General features: G+C 51.6%; 1 protein-coding gene across 2 annotated transcripts in view; it reads left to right on the top strand.

Moving 5' to 3' along the window:
- Window positions 1-17,135, top strand: part of SHANK2 (SH3 and multiple ankyrin repeat domains 2) — a 691,655-nt gene that overhangs the window by 276,940 nt on the left and 397,580 nt on the right. The window lies entirely within an intron of this gene.

The following is a 17,135-nucleotide window of genomic DNA, read 5'->3' as shown; positions in this document are numbered from 1 at the left end:
GGCCATTTTATCAAGGAAAATCAATTTCCCCATCACTCTGAGATATGTATTAAATCCCTTGCTTGTAGGCTATAGAACTGGTTCCCAGCTCCTAGCTACAGGCACAGCCCAGGGGCCTTTCTGCCTGCCTACCACACTGCAGTGGCCCCTCTCCCGTCCCACCCCGGAGCTCACCAGGCCTGGAAACACTTGGTGAAAGGGCCGAGCAGAGCCACCCGTTCTTCTCTCCTCCACTTCCTTCTCCCTTGCTCATTCCTTCTCTTTCCCACTCCCTCCCTCCGCCTCCTCCCTCCTCCTCCTCCATGCTGTTTGTCTCACCTGCCAGCATCATGCCAGTGAGTCACCCTTTAACCCTGGTCCTCAGTGTGTCCCCCTGGGGGCTTGGGGAATTCACACTGATGTTTTCCGCTTCTCTAGCAAGGGTTCCCTTCCTGCAAGTGAATTAAAGGATCCAGGCTGGGTGTGGTGGCTCACACCTATAATCCCAAGACTTTGGGAGGCTGGGCTGGGAGGATCCTTTGAGGCCCGGAGTTTGAGACCAGCCTGGGCAACTTAGCAAGACCCTATCTCTACAAAAAATAAATAAATAATTAGCTGGGTGCAGGAGGCTGAGGTGGGAGCATCACTTGATCCTGGGAGTTTGAGGCTGCAGTGAGCAGCCACAGCTATGATGGGGCCACGGCACTGTAGCCTGGGCAACAGAGCAAAACCTGGTCTCTTAAAAAAAAATTAAAATTAAAGCCAAAGGATCTACTATACTCAAAAGAGCTCTGGAATTCTAGAACTCTGTGCTCACCCATCCACCTGGGGAGAAAGATTATTGGGATCTACCCAGAAGAGGACAATCCAAGCCCCCTGGAGTTTACTATTATATTATTATTATTATTATTATTATTATTATTATTACAGAGATAGGGTCTCCCTGTATTGTTCAGGCTAGTCTTAAACTCCTGAGCTCAAGTCATCCTTCTACCTCAGTCTCACAAAGTGCAGGAATTACAGACATAAGACACTTTAACCAACCCCATTAGCCATTGTTTTAAGATTTGTGTCTGTCTTGTACCCCTGATTCACCCACCTGCTTCATGGTGAAGCTGTAGAAAGACTCTTGGCCAGGCAAGGTGGCTCGCACCTGTAATCCCTGTACTTTGGGAGGCCGAAACTGGAGGATTGCTTGAGCCCAGGAGTTCAAGACCAGCCTGGGTGAGATGGTGAGACTTCATCTCTACAAAAATTTTAGAAAATAAAATAATTAGCCAAGCGTGGTGGTGCAGGCCTGTAATCCCAACCACTCGGGAGGCTGAAATGGGAAGATGGCTTGAGCCTGGTAGTTCAAGGCTGCAATGAGCTATGATCGGGCCACTGTGCTTCAGCCTGGATGACGGACAGAGATTCTGTTTCTATTAACAAAAAGAAAGACTCTCAAGGTGCTTCCAGAAGTAATTGTCATTCAGGGTTGGGATGCCCAAAAGTTGGTGACCCCAGGGAACACAGACTCAGAATGTGAAAGGGTCCTGGGAATCTTGGCAACCCCTGCTTAGTCTCATGACTCACAGACCCAGCGAGAAATCCCCCTTGGAGATTCTGCACCTGAGCAAATGTGGCTGATGGCCCCGGGAGCTCTATCCTCTCAGGATGCCTATCCACAGGTGGCAGCTGGGACCCTAACCCCTTCAGTCCTCCTTGTTCTGTGGAGGGAAAATCTATGCGTCAGTGGGGCAGAGGTTCTGGTGAGGGTACACAGACTGATGGGAGCAGACATCGTGTTCCCCAGCCCCAGCCCAGGGTCTCCCCATCCCAGCATAGGGGGCAAGCCCAGGGGTGGGCGAGGAGCAGAGAAGAGTTTTGATTTCTGTGTTCCATGGGCACGTGCCCCCGGCCTCACAGAGGGGGCATGCCCGCTTCCAGGTGACTTGAATGGAAGTCTCAGAAGCTCCTAATTCTGAGTGGCTCCACCTGCCTCTCCGGCTTTCTCTTTTCCAAGCCCCTTCCAGGCAGCTCACAGGCAGGAGCTGTCCCTGCCCCATCTTTCAGTCCTCTGTTCAGGGTGTTCCTTTTCTCAGCGCACCTCCATCCATCTCCCCAACTTTCTTCATAGACTCTTCCAGCAGCCCCCGAAGCCCGGCCTCCTCCCCAGCTGACCACAGCCCTTCTTTCGACCAGGATGCCCGATTAGTGCACCTGCCTTTTCACATTTAGAGTCATGGCTGGCTTCATAGACATCAGGGTGCATGTGCTGTTTATCCCCAGGCTAACCAGGAAGCTCAGAGTAGACATCAGGCTGCCCAGGTTATCTATGCCCAGGCTAGCTGGTGAGCTCGGGATAGACATTGGGGTGCCTGGGCTGACTATCCCAAGGCTAGCCGGGGAGCTTGGAGCCCTGGCAGGCACAGCACCGGCCCCTGGGCCTCGCACTGGAGAGCTGCACAGCATCTACCACTGAGTGGGCCACAGCACAGCACAGTTGCAACAGCAGGGTCCTGAAACTCGGAGAAACATCTGGCTACCCTCAAAAGCCAGGAAGTTCTGTCACCATTCCTGGGAGAGGCCTGGGTCCCTGTGGACTCTGCTTTCCCTGACTCCTTGCTTGTGCCCTTCCCTGGGGAGTCCCTGGCTCTCCAGGCCTGGAAGCAACTGCAGGAAGCCAGCTGAGGCCCCATTCAGCTGGTGCCAGGAGAGAGGGTCCCACCGCCGGTGTCCTGCTATCAGAGCCCATCGATCCTCCATAAGCCTGGGAGGGGGATCCCGCATGGCCTTTGGGGCAAGGGATTCAACCCCTGAATTTCTAGCCACTGGTACTGGAGTCAGGAAATAGTCACAGAGATCTTAATTTTTGTTAATATGCAAAAGCACCTGGGTAGTGGAGCTGAAGAAAAAGCATTTGACCAAATCCCAGAGGGACAAGGGTTCCAATCTGGAATTTTCCGTGTGGTCTTGGACCAGCCACGGCACCTCTCTGAGCCTCAGAAGCCACCACAGATAACAACCTCTCTCCCTCACCACTCCCTGCATTTGAGACCCTCTTTTGAGCTGAGCCCGAATTCAGACAGAGAATCGAGTGTCCTTTCTTGAAGTGCCTTTTGGGATTTCAAATATCAGAGCCTCGTAAGAATATGCTGGGTAGAATTAAATTGCACAGAGGAAAGGTTTCTAATTCTGGTTCTAATAAGCATAAGTGAAAAGACATTATGGAGGCTTCAGACAGAAAAGGAAGAACTTGTACACATATGTACCTAAGTGCTGTTGCTTTTAGCCAAGCCAGAAGGGACACATTAAACAGCTAATGAAGCAGCAGCAGTTCATGGGATTCTGGTCCCCAATTCTCCGTGGATCCAGGTGCCAGATGGAGGCATCAGTATACCCTCGTCCTTAGGACCACCGGGCACATGGGCTGCCCTGACCAAGGAGTCCACCAAGATGGGGGCAGCTTCAGGAAGATACGTAGCCTCAGGAAACATTTTCCTTCCCCAGGACCAGACTTCAGGATGTCCCCTGGGGGAGAGATGGTAAAGGAGAAGTCACATGACCTGGAGGGGCAGAGAGTCGGGCTGGAGCTGGAGGTGAGGGCAGGGAGCAGCCTCATTCCTGGCCTTAGACCAGATCCTCCTCCAAAATCGTTCAGCATTCATTCATGACCCTGGACCAAGCTCGTAGGAGCTGGTGGGAAGGGAGCTGCTTTGAGCCCTGGGCAGCGCAGCAGAGAGCTTGTCAGGGTCCCTTCTGATGGAGCAGGAGGAAGTTCACCTCTCATGGCAAACTCATGGACCCATTTATCAAGTAGAGGCTGAAAAATAAGAACAGATCCCATTCCAGTCCTCTGCCAGTCCCCTGTCCAAGACCACCCCCGAGGAAGGCCGTCATGGTGGTGCCCTGAGTTGGGCAAGACCATTGGCTTAATGGGCAGGGTCCAAACCCACCATGCAGCCCGAGGGAGGTCCCTGGGTTCCTGTGGGTTGAAACGTGGCTTTCCATGATTTCTGAGCATCAGCCATAGCCAATTAATATGGTAAATTGCTCCAGAAAGCAGGATGGGGAATTCCCGTGTGATGATGCCCTGTATGTTTGTTCCGAATTTTCTCCCTTCTATGTGGAGGGGAAGTTAGGGCTGCATTGAGAGGTGTGGCCCAGTGTTAGGGTCTAGACCTTGTCGAGGCCCTCCCAGGGTCCTGCCTTTGGAATGACTTGGTCATCAACTCCGAATTCCCAGTTATCCATGAATATTCATCTGCATCCCAGCTCAGCAGGAGGCAGCTGCGGCTTGGTTTTGTAAGAGAGATGTGGACGGGGCAGCCTTCTGCAGTGCTGACTTCATCCACAGAGCGAAGGCCATAAAGGCAACACCTTCCTTCCAGTGTCTGGGACCCCCAGTGCCCTGCTCCTGAGGCCGAGTCAATGGCGGCTGAGCCATTCTCAGAACTGCTGACTCTCCCTTCTGCTTCTCTGCATTCTTCGCCGGACTCGCGCTGCACAAAGGCAGGTGTTACGTCTTCTCTTTTCCCCAGCGCACCCAACCAATATGGCTTCTGCCACCTGGTAGGTGCTTGACAAATATTTGTTGAGTCAATTGCTGACTATTCAGACCTGTTCTTTCCTGGTGCAGGAGAGAAAGAGCCACTTTCTCCGCAGGGAATATTTATAGAATGTGCCCGTCTCTCTGTGTCTATACTTGGCTTCCCTCTGCTTGGCCTCAGCCTTACTCCTTCAGTAAGTAAGCTTCTTACTCCTTGTTGCTCTGGCCAGAGCTTCAGGAGTCCAGCCAATGACATGGCTTTGGGTATCAACCATCCTTGAACCAATCACAGTGGCCAAAGGTGTTCATGTTCTATCCCCTCTATCAGGCCCTTGGTAGAGTCCTGGGGGGTCTCGGATGTGCACAACCAGAGCTGGTGAAGTAAGGAAAGGAAATGCGTGACCCAAGAGGGCAGAGTTATGCTGAAGCTGGTGGGGAGGGCAGGAGCCGGGATCTCTCCCTGAAATCACGGTGGCTTCATTCAGTTCCAGGCAGCCAGCAGGCAGGGGAAGGGTGTTCTGCCAAAGAATAGAACAGCAGAAAGTCAGGCGACGTATGCCGGCAGACCCAGTGGCCGGTTACTATAGAAATCCGGCCCAGAAAGCCTCTTGGCTTATGCGAGGTCACAGGCTGGCCATCGGCATAGGGTGAGGGCTCTGCCCAGGCCTCCTGGCCCTGACCCTGGCTGGGGCCCTTGGAACACCTGCCTGCTCTCAGAGTTATCCAGCGAGCGGGGCACAAATTACATGTTGATGCGTTCTAAAAAGAGGGGAAAATAATTCAGAACACCATTGTTGCTCCTTTAGTTATGAATTATCCGTATTCTGTTTCTGTGTCCTGAAGAGAAATAAAAATATCAGTGAGGAAGAGATGAGAGGAAATTGTGTGGCTGGGACAGGAAGCAATAGTTACTCCTATCTCACCAGGGCCATGTGTGTGTTCCAGCTGTTAGAATCTCACCGGGTCTCAGTCCCTTGTGGAATTCTCCAAGGTCCAGGTGGTGAGGCCCTTTGTTGGCCAGTGTCCAGATGGCCCAGGCTGAGAGGCAGTCACGGGACCAGAGTACTGGAATGGCCACTAGACAGGGCGCTCTGCCTCAGCATGCTGGCCCCTTCCGATGGAACATCCCCGACCCCGCCGTTGCTCAGAGCATTTCACGAGACTCGACTCTGCGCTCAGCAGCAGCCCTGTTATTTCCTGCCTTCACTTGCACAGGCCCTAGAAGCGTTGTCACCTGCTGCAGCCCACATGGATGAAACACTCCTCTGAACCTCAGCTTCCCCGTTAATGAATCAACATGCAATATATGCATGTGTATGCGTGTGTGTGTGTGCGTGTGTGTGTGTGTTGTATAATTTTTTTCTTTTTTTTTCTTTTTTTTTGGGGCGGAGTCTCACTCATCACCCAGGCTGGAGTGCAGTGGCGTGACCTTGGCTCACTGCAAGCTCTGCCTCCCGGGTTCGTGCCATCTTCCTGCCTCAGCCTCCCGAGTAGCTGGGACTATAGGTGCCCAACACCACGCCCAGCTAATTTTTTGTATTTTTAGTAGAGACGAGGTTTCACCGTGTTAGCCAGGATGGTCTCCTCTCCTGACCTCATGATCTGCCCGCCTGGGCCTCCCAGAGTGCTGGGATTACAGGCATGAGCCACCGCACCCAGCCAAGTGTGTGTGTGTGTGTGTGTGTGTGTGTGTGTGTGTGTATGTCTATATATATGTGTGTGTGTGTGTATTATGTATATACATGTGTGTATATTATGTATATACATGTGTGTATATATGTATATATAATTTTTTTTTGAGATGGAGTTTCACTCTTGTTGCCCAGGCTGGAGTGCAATGGTGTGATCTCGGCTCACTGCAACCTCCACCTCCCGGGTTCAAGCGATTCTCCTGCCTCAGCCTCCCGAGTAGCTGGGATTACAGGCATGCACCACCACACCTGGCTAATTCTGTATTTTTAGTAGAGACGGGGTTTCTCCATGTTGGTCAGGCTGGTCTCAAACTCCCAACCTCAGGTGAGCTGCCCACCTCAGGCTCCCAAAGTGCTGGGATTACAGGCGTGAGCCACTGTGACCAGCCTCTTTTTTTTTTTTTTTTTTTGAAACAGTGTCTCACTCTGTCACCCCAGCTGGTGTGCAGCAGTGCATTCGCCGCCAACTGCAGTCTCGACCTCCCAGGGCTCAAATAATCCTCCCACTTCAGCCCCCCAAGTAGCTGGGACCACAGGTATGCGTCACCACACCCAGCTAATTTTTATATTTTTGTAGAGACGGGGCTTTCACTGTGTTTCCCAGGCTGGTCTCCTAGGGTCAAGTGATCCACTTGCCTTGGCCTCCCAAAGTGTTGGGATTGCAGGCGTGAGTCACCATGCCCAGCTCCCAGACATGCAATATTTGTTGTTGTTGTTGTTGTTGTTGTTGTTGTTGTTGTTGTTGTTGTTTGAGACGGAGTCTCACTCTGTCTCCCAGGCTGGAGTGCAGTGGCGCAATCTCGGCTCACTGCAACCTCCACTCCCGGGTTCACACCATTCTCCTGCCTCAGCCTCCTGAGTAGCTGGGACTACAGGCGCCTGCCACCACGCCCGGCTAATTTTTTTTTTGTATTTTTAGTAGAGACGGGGTTTCACCAAACATGCAATATTAATGCTTTATCATCATGTTCCGAAAGCAGAGCTCTACTGGGGGTGGAGTGAGTGACGCTGTCTGCCCCAGGTACACGCAATAGGAGGGCACTTCTATTGCTTCATCTGGAGAGAATTCCAAATAACAATAAAGCCAGCTAAATGTCCCTTCCCTTTTAATGATCACCATGTCCCCCCATTCTAAAAATCGCCAATGATAAAATACTCCTTCCCCCAATCGTTGGTCTAACATCTAAGCAATTGCTACAGTTGCTGTTGAAATGTATCTGTGAACTTCAAATTAGCACCTTTTTATAATGTATCCTTTAGTGAATACCATATTCTGTATGAACATTAACTTGGGGAAGCCTGTTATAGTTACATGTGGTTCTCAGGCATGAGTGGGCTTAGCTACAGCCTTTTGACTGGAGTGAAGTCTGCAGGGTCCGGAATGGCCTGGTCTCCATGCCCTGTGATCACCATTCCTGCTATTACACGGTAGATTTGAAACAGACATGAGGGCACAGTAACTATAAAGACAAAGTGAACTTGTGTTCCTTCAGTGCTGTCATTCTAGGTAGCCACTCGGAGTTTTCATCTGTGTTTAAAATTTGAAACAGCAGTGGATGTGAACTACAAGGTGGAATTTTTTTTTTTTTTTTTTTTTTTTAGTAAATGCAGATATGCAGATTTCAATGCTTACATGAACTATTTTATTGGATTTGGATAATACCTTTAAAATTGACATTCATTCTTTCAAAATATTTGGTTTTAAAACTGATGCACAAATCAAGAAAATGATGGTTATTACATGACTGTTAATGAAAATAATTTTGCCATACAGAAGAGGGGCATGTGCCTGTAGTTCCAGCTTCTCAGGAGGCTGAGGCAGGAGGGTCGCTTGAGTTCAGGAGTTGTAGGCTACAGTGAGCTACGACTGGGCCAGTGCACTCCAGTGTGTGTAACAGAGACCCTGTCTCAATAGATAGATTAGATAGATAGATAAATGGTGGATAGATAGATAGATTACATATAAATAGATTACATAGATAGATTAGATTGATAGATTAGATTAGATTAGATTAGATTAGATTAGATTAGATTAGATTAGATTGGATTAGATTAGATGGATAGCTGGATGGGTGAATGGTTAGATAGATGGAGTATACAGATATGGATGGATGGATGGACAGATTAGGTAGGTAGGTAGATAGATTAGATAGATATGGATAGATGGATATGGATAGATAGGATAGATTAGATAGATGGATTGATAGATAAGATGGATGAATGGATGGATCGATAGGTAGATGGATAGATGGCTAGATGGAGGAATTTCTGTGTACCGTTCACATGTTCTTTAGTCTGTTCAAAAATGTACTTTGCATTGGGATGCTGCCCCCAGCCTGCCTACATCATGCCTTTTTCCTGATGACACGTGTTCCTGTCACTGACGCCCGGGGGCTGTTTTTGAGGGCAGCTTGCCCAGCGTGCTAGTGACAGGAGGCTGGTGCTGGGAATGAAGGTTATTTGGTCTTCTCACTGGCATCACTGTTTGATATTCTAATCCCATGAGATTGTTGTAAACAATAGCAAAGTTGTTCATGAACTGGCAAAAAAAAAAAAAAATGGTAAATGGAGGAAGCAATGGCTGGCTGTGAGCAGGGGACGCACTCAATGTCCTTTGCAGAGTGAGCAGGGTGGATTAAGTGGTTGCTGTGGGCTCTGGCCTGTGCTGCCATCTTTGCAGTGACCCTGAAGAAGAGAACTGCCCCAGATGGGACTGTGGAACGTCTCTCCTGAAGAAGCCCCGAAAGGGTGTGTGGCAGCCCCTGCTCCTTCACGGGACCACTGCTAGAAGGTTAGGGATCCCAACTGCCTCACCTCTGGGCAGCCCCTCCTCCTCCACGGAACTGCTGCTGGAAGGTTAGGGATCCTGCCTGCCTCCCCTCTGCTGTTTCCCATTTCCTGTTTGCCTATTGAAAGTGTCTGGGGCAGTTGGGCCCTCCTGTCTCATGAATGGGTGTGATTCCTGGAAGCCTTGCAAGTCTCGACCTTGTCAGCTCTCCCCTGCCCTCCTCTTCCTCATGGGTTTTGTCAGAGGATGTTAATGCCTTCCAAGCAAATTGTATCAAATGCATTTGAAAGGCAAAACTCATTGTTTAGTGTCTGAGAATAGCCTCTGAGTGCTGGGATGCCACGGTTGCTGTGGCAACGGCTCTTTGTTTTAGGGAACCACAAACATATCATTCTATAAACTGCAGGGCCCAAGCTGCAGGTTTCACCTTCCTGAGGGTCGCCACCCGGGAGGCAGAGGCACCAGGATGGACGTGGGAACTACCTCCGCTCTTCCTTTCTCGCAGGTGCCCAGGATGTCTTTAGCTTTTGTAATGTTTGGGGCTGGGGGAGGTGGAGGTCATGAGTGTGGGGAGAGGGCAGACAGTGGATATGTGCTCCTCCTGCCCCCGAGGAGCTGGGCTCTACAGGGCATCGTGGGGTCCCTTCCTCTTAGCAATCAATGCCATGTTCCACTGTGACCCCAGACTCCAGCACCAAGCAAAGCAGCCCCCACGACCCTTAAGACAATGAGGGGTGAAAATTGCCACCCATCAATTTTCAAGTGGCCAGTGTGGAGGAGAACAGGGACCCGCAGGTGGCCAGGACATGGAGGAGATACGCCAGGGAGCCAGAAGTAATGTGGTCCAGGGACCCATCTCTCATTCCACGTAGCTCACGGACCTGTGAGCCCTGACTCTGGTCTGTGGGGGACCCCTCTGTATGGGGGCCCCCTATTCCCTCCATCTGAGGGTCTCTCTTCCCTCCATCCAGCCACTTGGTCGTTTGCACCCACTGTGTCCACCAAGCGCTTCTAGGGAAGGGTCTTGTACTTTTTTCTCCCCGTCCCGCCCAGCCTCCACCTCCAAGCCTGCATCCTACTTGTCTTTCCTCTTCATGCGTGTGGAGTTTTTTCCCCCTCCTTTCCACTGTGCACCCCGTCTCCTCTGTAAACTTGAAGGTAGGGAACTCTGTCTTCACTCGTGAGTACCTTCCAACATGAGCTCTCAGGAGTAAAGACAGAGTTCCCTACCTTCAATGTGGATCTGCAAAAAGATCTGAAAAGCGAATGCCTTCTCCATAACTCGTTGGCAGTAGTACTTGACCTGAACTGATTTGAGGCTATTTATAGTTTTTATTTATCCTACTTAGCGTGATTATTCATCCATGCCCTGAAGGACTCCTCCCGCGATTGGCAATGGGACACTGCCCAGACCCACTGGCGGTGTGACGTAACAGGCCACACACGCATCATCCTACTGCTGCAGAAGCAGGCAGCGTGCACATGCCAAGGCACCTCTGGCTCTGGTGTTCAGGGATGTCGTCGTGGGGCTGTATTTGTTGAATGAACAAGAGTTCTTAATCCAAGAATAATGCTGGGTTTACCTTTCAAGTAGTTCAAAGGCTTCTTTCAAGACGGTGTTGTTATGGAGGATGGGATGCGTCTTGCCTTAAATATTAATAGAAATCATATATGGAAATCTCAGACGGCTTCAAAGAGTCTCTCAGTCAAATTCAGATGGGGACTGTGCCTCTTTCCTGGCTGTCCCCTCCCAGCCCCCATGTGGCCACAGTTTGCTGTAAAACCCTGCAGGGCCCCTGAGTACCAGGTGTGTCTGGCCCGTGTTGCCTTTCAACATGAACTCTTTCTTGACTTTCTTCTCCATCAGGGATATGGTCATATTTATAGTATTTGTCTCGACCTCACTTTCCTTTCTCTCCCTGCCCTGCTTGTTCAGCAAATGTGTTGGGGAATCCGCAGGGTCCCAGGCACAGCCTCTCCCTCCAGGGGCTCACAGGCTCCATGGCACACAGATGTGGCCTCAGCACGTGAAGGAGGCTCAGTGCCAGGCTATGTGGCTCATCTCAGAAGGTGGTGTGGCGCCAGGTTCTGTGGTTGCCCTTGCTCTGCTCTCTGCTCCCCACCCCTGCCCATCCTGCCCTGCTCCTATGGTGCCAGTGATCTTCGGGGCTGGTGGCTTGCAGAGCGCTCCCTGGACCTCCTCTTGGACCCTCAGACTCATCTCCTGCAGAGCCTGCCACCAGGCGAGCCCAGACCCCTGACTCCCCTTTGAAGTGTGTCCCTGCAAATGCATATGTTGAAGTATCACCCTGAGGATCTCAGAGTGTGACCTTGTTTAGAGGTAGGGTCTTTACAGAAGTCATCAGCTGAAAATGAGGTCATTAGATTGGGCCCTAATCCAGTAGGACTGATATTCTTATAAAAAGAGGAAATGGGACCGGGCGCAGTGGCTCATGCTTATAATCCCAGCACTTTGGGAGGCTGAGGCGGATGGATCACCTGAAGTCAGGAGTTCGAGACCAGCCTGGCCAACATGGTGAAACCCCGTCTCTACTAAAAATACAAAGGTTAGCTGGGCGTGGTGGCGGGTGCCTGTAGTCCCAGCTACTTGGGTGGCTGAGGCAGGAGAATCACTTGAATCTGTGTGGGCGGAGGCTGCAGTGAGCCGAGATCGTGCCACTGCACTCCAGCCTGGGCGACACAGCAAGACTCCATCTCAAATAAATGAATGAATGAATGAATGAATGAATGAATGAATGAATGAATGAAATGTGGCCACAGCCATGCACTCAGAGCAAACCTCACACAAAGATGAAGGCAGAGCTCTGGGTGATGCTTCTGTCAGTCAAGGAATGCCAAAGATTGCCTACAGGCCACTGGGAGCTGGAGAGACAGGCCTGAAACAGAGTCTCCCTGCAGTCCCCAGTGTGAACGCCCCCCACCCCCCCCCACTGCCAACACCTTGATCTCAGACTTCCAACCTTCAGAACCATGAGACAATTCATCCCTGTGGTTTCAGTCACCCAGGCTGTGGTTACAGCAGCTCCAGTGAACATACCCCATCTTTCCTGGCCAGCTGGCCCTTCCTCCTGGGCACCCCATCTCAGTTATGGCCCAGGAACTGAAAACTCAAAAACCTTCCTAGATCTTTCCTGGCACTCACCTGCCCTTTCCCCATCTGTCCAGAACCAGTCCCTTCCACTTTTTCTATTTCCTGAATCTGCCCCTCCCTCCCCACTGGCTGGGCTCTCATTTTGGCCCGGCTGGACTGCAGGAGGGGACGGCGCTGGGTCTCACCCCGGGTTCATTTCTCTCGGTCCCCTGAAACGAAGTGGAGCACACTCTGCCCGGGTGAGCCTCCAGCACTCAGATTCTGCTGCTATGCTCATCCTCAAACCTCTTCCATAGTGCCCTGGGCCACACTCTCTTTATAAGGACACTAATTATTGGATTTAGGGCCCTCCCTAATCCAGTATTACCTCGTCGCAACCTCACTGATCACATCTGCAAGGAGGCAATGACCCTATTTCCAGTTAAGGCCCCATTCATAGGTTCTGGGTGGACATGGATTTGGGGGAACACCCTTGTGGACTTTTTTGAGGGTTTCTGGGTGTGTGAGAAGGCAGAGCCTGGGGAGCTTCAGGCAGAGGGGAGGCATTCACATAATTGGTGGTGAGATCCCTGCACTGACCCAGCGGCGACTGAGCACCCAGTGCGGCAGTAAGTGACCACAGTGTCAGTTCTCATCCCATCTTCCAACAACACCACCATGGACTCCCCGTCGAGCCCCCTGTCTGGGGGAGGACAATCAAGGAGATGATGGGGACATGCCAAGATGACATGGTGGTCACCGAGCCCAGGGTGCCCAACCCAAGGAAGTCTCTGCTGGTTATCAGGTTTCTAGCCCAGGACACAGAGCAGACAGAGTGCTGTGCACGGTCAGGAGCTCCACACCCGAGCCTGGCTTGGCGGGGAGGCCGTAGGCAGCAAGGTGGGACAGACAGCCTGCCATGAGCCAACTGGTCTGCACAACTTTGCCCTGAAATATGAAAGCCTCCTACAGCACAGGCTGAGATTGGAAGCATTAATCACTCTCGTATGGGATGTGTGGAATTCTGTTGGTCCCAGTGGGTTTAATAACATGCCGATCGGTGCATCCCAAGCGTTCTGTGGCCTATGGACCGATACATTGTCCTCCCTCCGAAACCTGCTGGTCTGGAGGCCTCTAGGACAGATTATCGGGATCTATGGTGTATGAGTTTGCTCCAGCTGCCGTCATAAAGCACCACAGACAGGGAGGCTTACACAAGTCATTTATCGTCTCACCGTTTTGGAGGCTGGAAGGCTGAGATCAAGGGGTCTCTGGACTGGTTCCTCCAGAGACCTCTCTCCTTGGCTTGTAGACTTTGCCTTCTCCCTGTATCCTCATGGGGTCATCCCTCTGTATGTCTGTGTCCTGATCTCTTCTTGTAAGGACGCCAGTTGGATTGGATTTAGGACCTGCCCCATCTGGCCTCACTTTAATTTAGTTGCCTCTTTAAAGCCCATCTCCCTATACAGTCGCACACATGCTGACATCCTGGGGGTTAAGCCTGCGTCACATGAATTTTGCAGGTGACACAGTTCAGCCTCTAGCACTCAGCGCCCACCTGGATGTGGCTTCTAACTGCAGGACGCCCTCCCCCAACATCCTCTGGACTTTGGCACCCTGGGTGAGAATTGGGCAGGTTTGTGGAAGAGAATGGGTGAGGATGAGGAGGCCGCATGATGTGTCCAAACAGGGCTTTCCGTGCCAGAGCCCTTTCCCGGACGGGACTTAGGACTGGCCGTGGCAGCTCCAGTGACTGTGCTCCCTGTGTGGGTGGGGCCCTGGGCTGCCCCTGTGGGGTGTGAGGCTGACTGTGTAAGATGTGGACATGGCCCAGCTCAGTCCACAGGCTGAGCCTGGACTCTGGAACCCACCTTCTTGGCTTGTGTCTTGACTCTGCCCTTCACAGGCTGTGTGACTTTGGACAAGTTACTTAACCTCTCTGTGCCACAGTTGCCTCCTCTGTATCACAGGGATAAATAATAGTCAATAGCCTCGTGCCCAGCTAGTAGCAGTGGTGGTAGAGGGACTCTTGACTGTTGTCATTGTTTATTATAGTATTATTTCCATTTTACACATGGAGAAACCGAGGCCTGGGAGTTTATCCAGCTTGACCAGGCTTATCATAGCAGGCACAGGTTATGACCCTGGGGTTGTCCAAGAGCAGATCACACCGCCCCATGTCCGTGGACAGGTGTCCGTATGCCGACCCCCTCAGCCTCTGTGTCTGTGCGACCCACCTTCTTCACCTGCACCCTCTGGGCCAAGCCATTGAAAGTGAGAACGAGGGAGTCTTCCTCGAGAAAAGAAACTCTTCATTAGGCTTCTTATTTGTGTCTTCAATTATGCTGTCAAATGCTAAGGAGTTTAGACACTTACTGCCAGTGCCAGGCCCTTGGTGACGGCGTACATTATTTGCATAATCAGCACGGGTGGACCCGCTGGTAATTCCACCCAATTGTTTGCCCAGAATTGACACTGATCAATTTAGAGGGAGGCACAGTCAGTGATGGAATTAAGTGGTAGCAAACACACTGTCAGTACATGAAATCCAGACAGAGGCAAACAGCCCAGAGATGGATGGGCGGGAGGCGGGGGCCGGCCGGTGCAGGAGCAGTGGAGGCGGCGGACCTGGGTCCTGTGTGCTGAACGCTGAAATGCTTCCTTGGAAACTTCACAGAGAGTCGTAGGCAATAAAGGTCAGCAGTGGAATATTGTCACAGAATAATGACTCTGTGCCGCTGGGTAAATGTTAAAGCTTTTATTGGGGTGAGACGTGGATGTCTGGCTGGCTCTGAATTCAGTGGGTAATGAATACAAATCTATAGCGTCGATTCTCAAGAGGGAACATGGCTGAGCTGACCCCACATTCACGAGCCGGTGGCCTGGGCAGACTTTTCTGGCTGGGGCAGCGAGGTTGTGAAGGCATCCCTGGCTCAGGCAGCTTTGGCCCGTCCTGTCCCAGCCCTCAGCCCTCATGCGCATGCCGTACTCCCCGGCAGTGGACATAGCTGTTTGCTGTTAACAGCGACTCTTGCCTCTCATCCTCCGTCGGTGGAGTCCTGGCCTGATCCTTGGCCTCCGGACCTGCTCTCGGCCCTGCTGCCCGTGTGGAGCCAAGACGTGTGCACTCTCCTCATTGGTCCTCCCCTGTGTTCAGGATTTACTGAGGACTCGGACAAGAGCGTCCTTCCACCAGCACCCTCCACCTACCCCTACCCGGACAGGAGACAGCTGACCTCAGGATGGCACCTTCGTATTCTAGAACTTGAGAGAGTCGGAGTGGAGATCCACTACCCCAAGGGACCTCATTCTCTCTCTCTCTCTTTTTTTTTTTTTTTTAATACACCTAATTGGATTCATACCCCTCTGGGCTATGAGGTCCTGTTTCCCTTCTGTGCTGTCCATGGTGGTGTCCACGACATATCATTTGTTTGGCTCCTGGCTTCATGGAATGTCAGCCCCAGGCCTTGTCTGCTGGGGTGAGAGCCACAGTGAGGGAGTGAACGCAGAGGCTGGTATGGTTGTTGATCTGTCCTCCTCTGTTACCTAGAGATGCTCTCAAGACCAGCGAGGGCTGTCATGAAGCTCCTGCTGAGTCCAAGTGCAGGCAGAGAGTGGCTGCCTCTAGGTCACCCCTTAAGAAATGTTTCCTTAAGGAAATGGGGAGATGAAAATTTGCCGGGTAGACATAGGAAAACTCCAGCAAAAGTGGACCTTTAGAAATCACAAAAATCTCCTATTTGTTGACTTGTGTGTCTCCGGGCCCCTGCGTGAACTGATAAGAAAAGTCATTCCTACTGAGATAGGACTTTAGATTTTATCCTTACTCCTTGTAAATTGCTCTCCTCGGATTCCCAAATGCAAGCTCCGTGAACCCTTGGTGCTAGAGTTACTGACGTCTGCAGCAAAGTGCAATTTTGACTTTCTGGAACATCAACACAAAAGAACACTTGGACTCCTTCTTTGTAGCCAAATGTTAGGTCTGGGATGTTTCTTGGTCTTATCTGTTCCCTTCTTGTTTTAGCAGCATCTCGTTCTCAGAATCCTAATTAGCCGGGTGTGGCTCTTTTGACCATTTCTCTCAAAAATGAGTCTCGGTTCCCAACTTCCATTTTCTGTGACTAGATCCCTCCCAAATGGTTCCCCCCATTTGGTGCCGCGGGGTGCGATGGGCTGTGGCTCCTCTGAGCTGCACTCTCTGCCCCTGCCTTCTGATGGCAGGGGAGCCACTCGGTGGTGCTGTCTGGATGGAGCCTAAGTCTCACCAGGATGGTGTAGACTGCAGCAGACCGCTCCCTGGTGGCCTGGGGGTGAGAGTCTAATCCAGAAAGTGGAGACCACCCTAGGCCTTTCTGACAGAGGCATCTGCACGCGGAATTAGTGACCAAGATGCTGGACAGGCCGTGGACCCTGGAGAACAGCCAGGCAGCCCCCCACTAAGAAACTGCAGAAAGCACCGGGGAGGAGAGGGCCCAGGGGAGCAGTGCCCGAGGCTGGGACTGCCAGGGAGGGGCCACGACCCAAGAAAGCCAGGTATTTGAAGTTGAGGAAGGGCAGCACTGTGGGCATATTCCTTGATGCTTGGGTAGAGCAGTACCTAGCACAAGGCAGGTGCTTGGTTTCTGCAGGGTGAGTGAAGGAATTAGTGAGTGAGTGAATGAATGAATGAATCTATCTATCTGAAGCTCATTTTGAGAGACAGGATCTGATTCAATGCTGGAAGAAGAACACACTTCTTGTCCGGCTACATCAGAAGGCGGTGCCAGGCAGTGTCCTGTGGCTCCTTGCTAGCAGACTCAAGAGCAATTTTGGAGATGGATGCTTGTGGCCCCACCCTCTGCTGCTGAGCCTGCCCGGCCACCCCACCCCACCCTGAGGCACACCTCCATCCAATGGGCGGTTGGGAAATGAGGCACACGCAGCTGCATCTCAGCCTGGCCATTCCGTCACCTGACTTCTGCACTTTCTCAGACACCCCCCGCGTGCCCTTACTCGCGGTGAATTCAGCCTCCTGGGCCCATTGTATTCTTCTCCTTGTCCCTTCAGAATAGTATT

This window comes from Gorilla gorilla, chromosome 9 (assembly GCF_029281585.2).
Source record: "Gorilla gorilla gorilla isolate KB3781 chromosome 9, NHGRI_mGorGor1-v2.1_pri, whole genome shotgun sequence".
NCBI classification, from domain to species: domain Eukaryota; kingdom Metazoa; phylum Chordata; class Mammalia; order Primates; family Hominidae; genus Gorilla; species Gorilla gorilla.
This window is presented reverse-complemented; position numbering and strand designations above follow the sequence as displayed.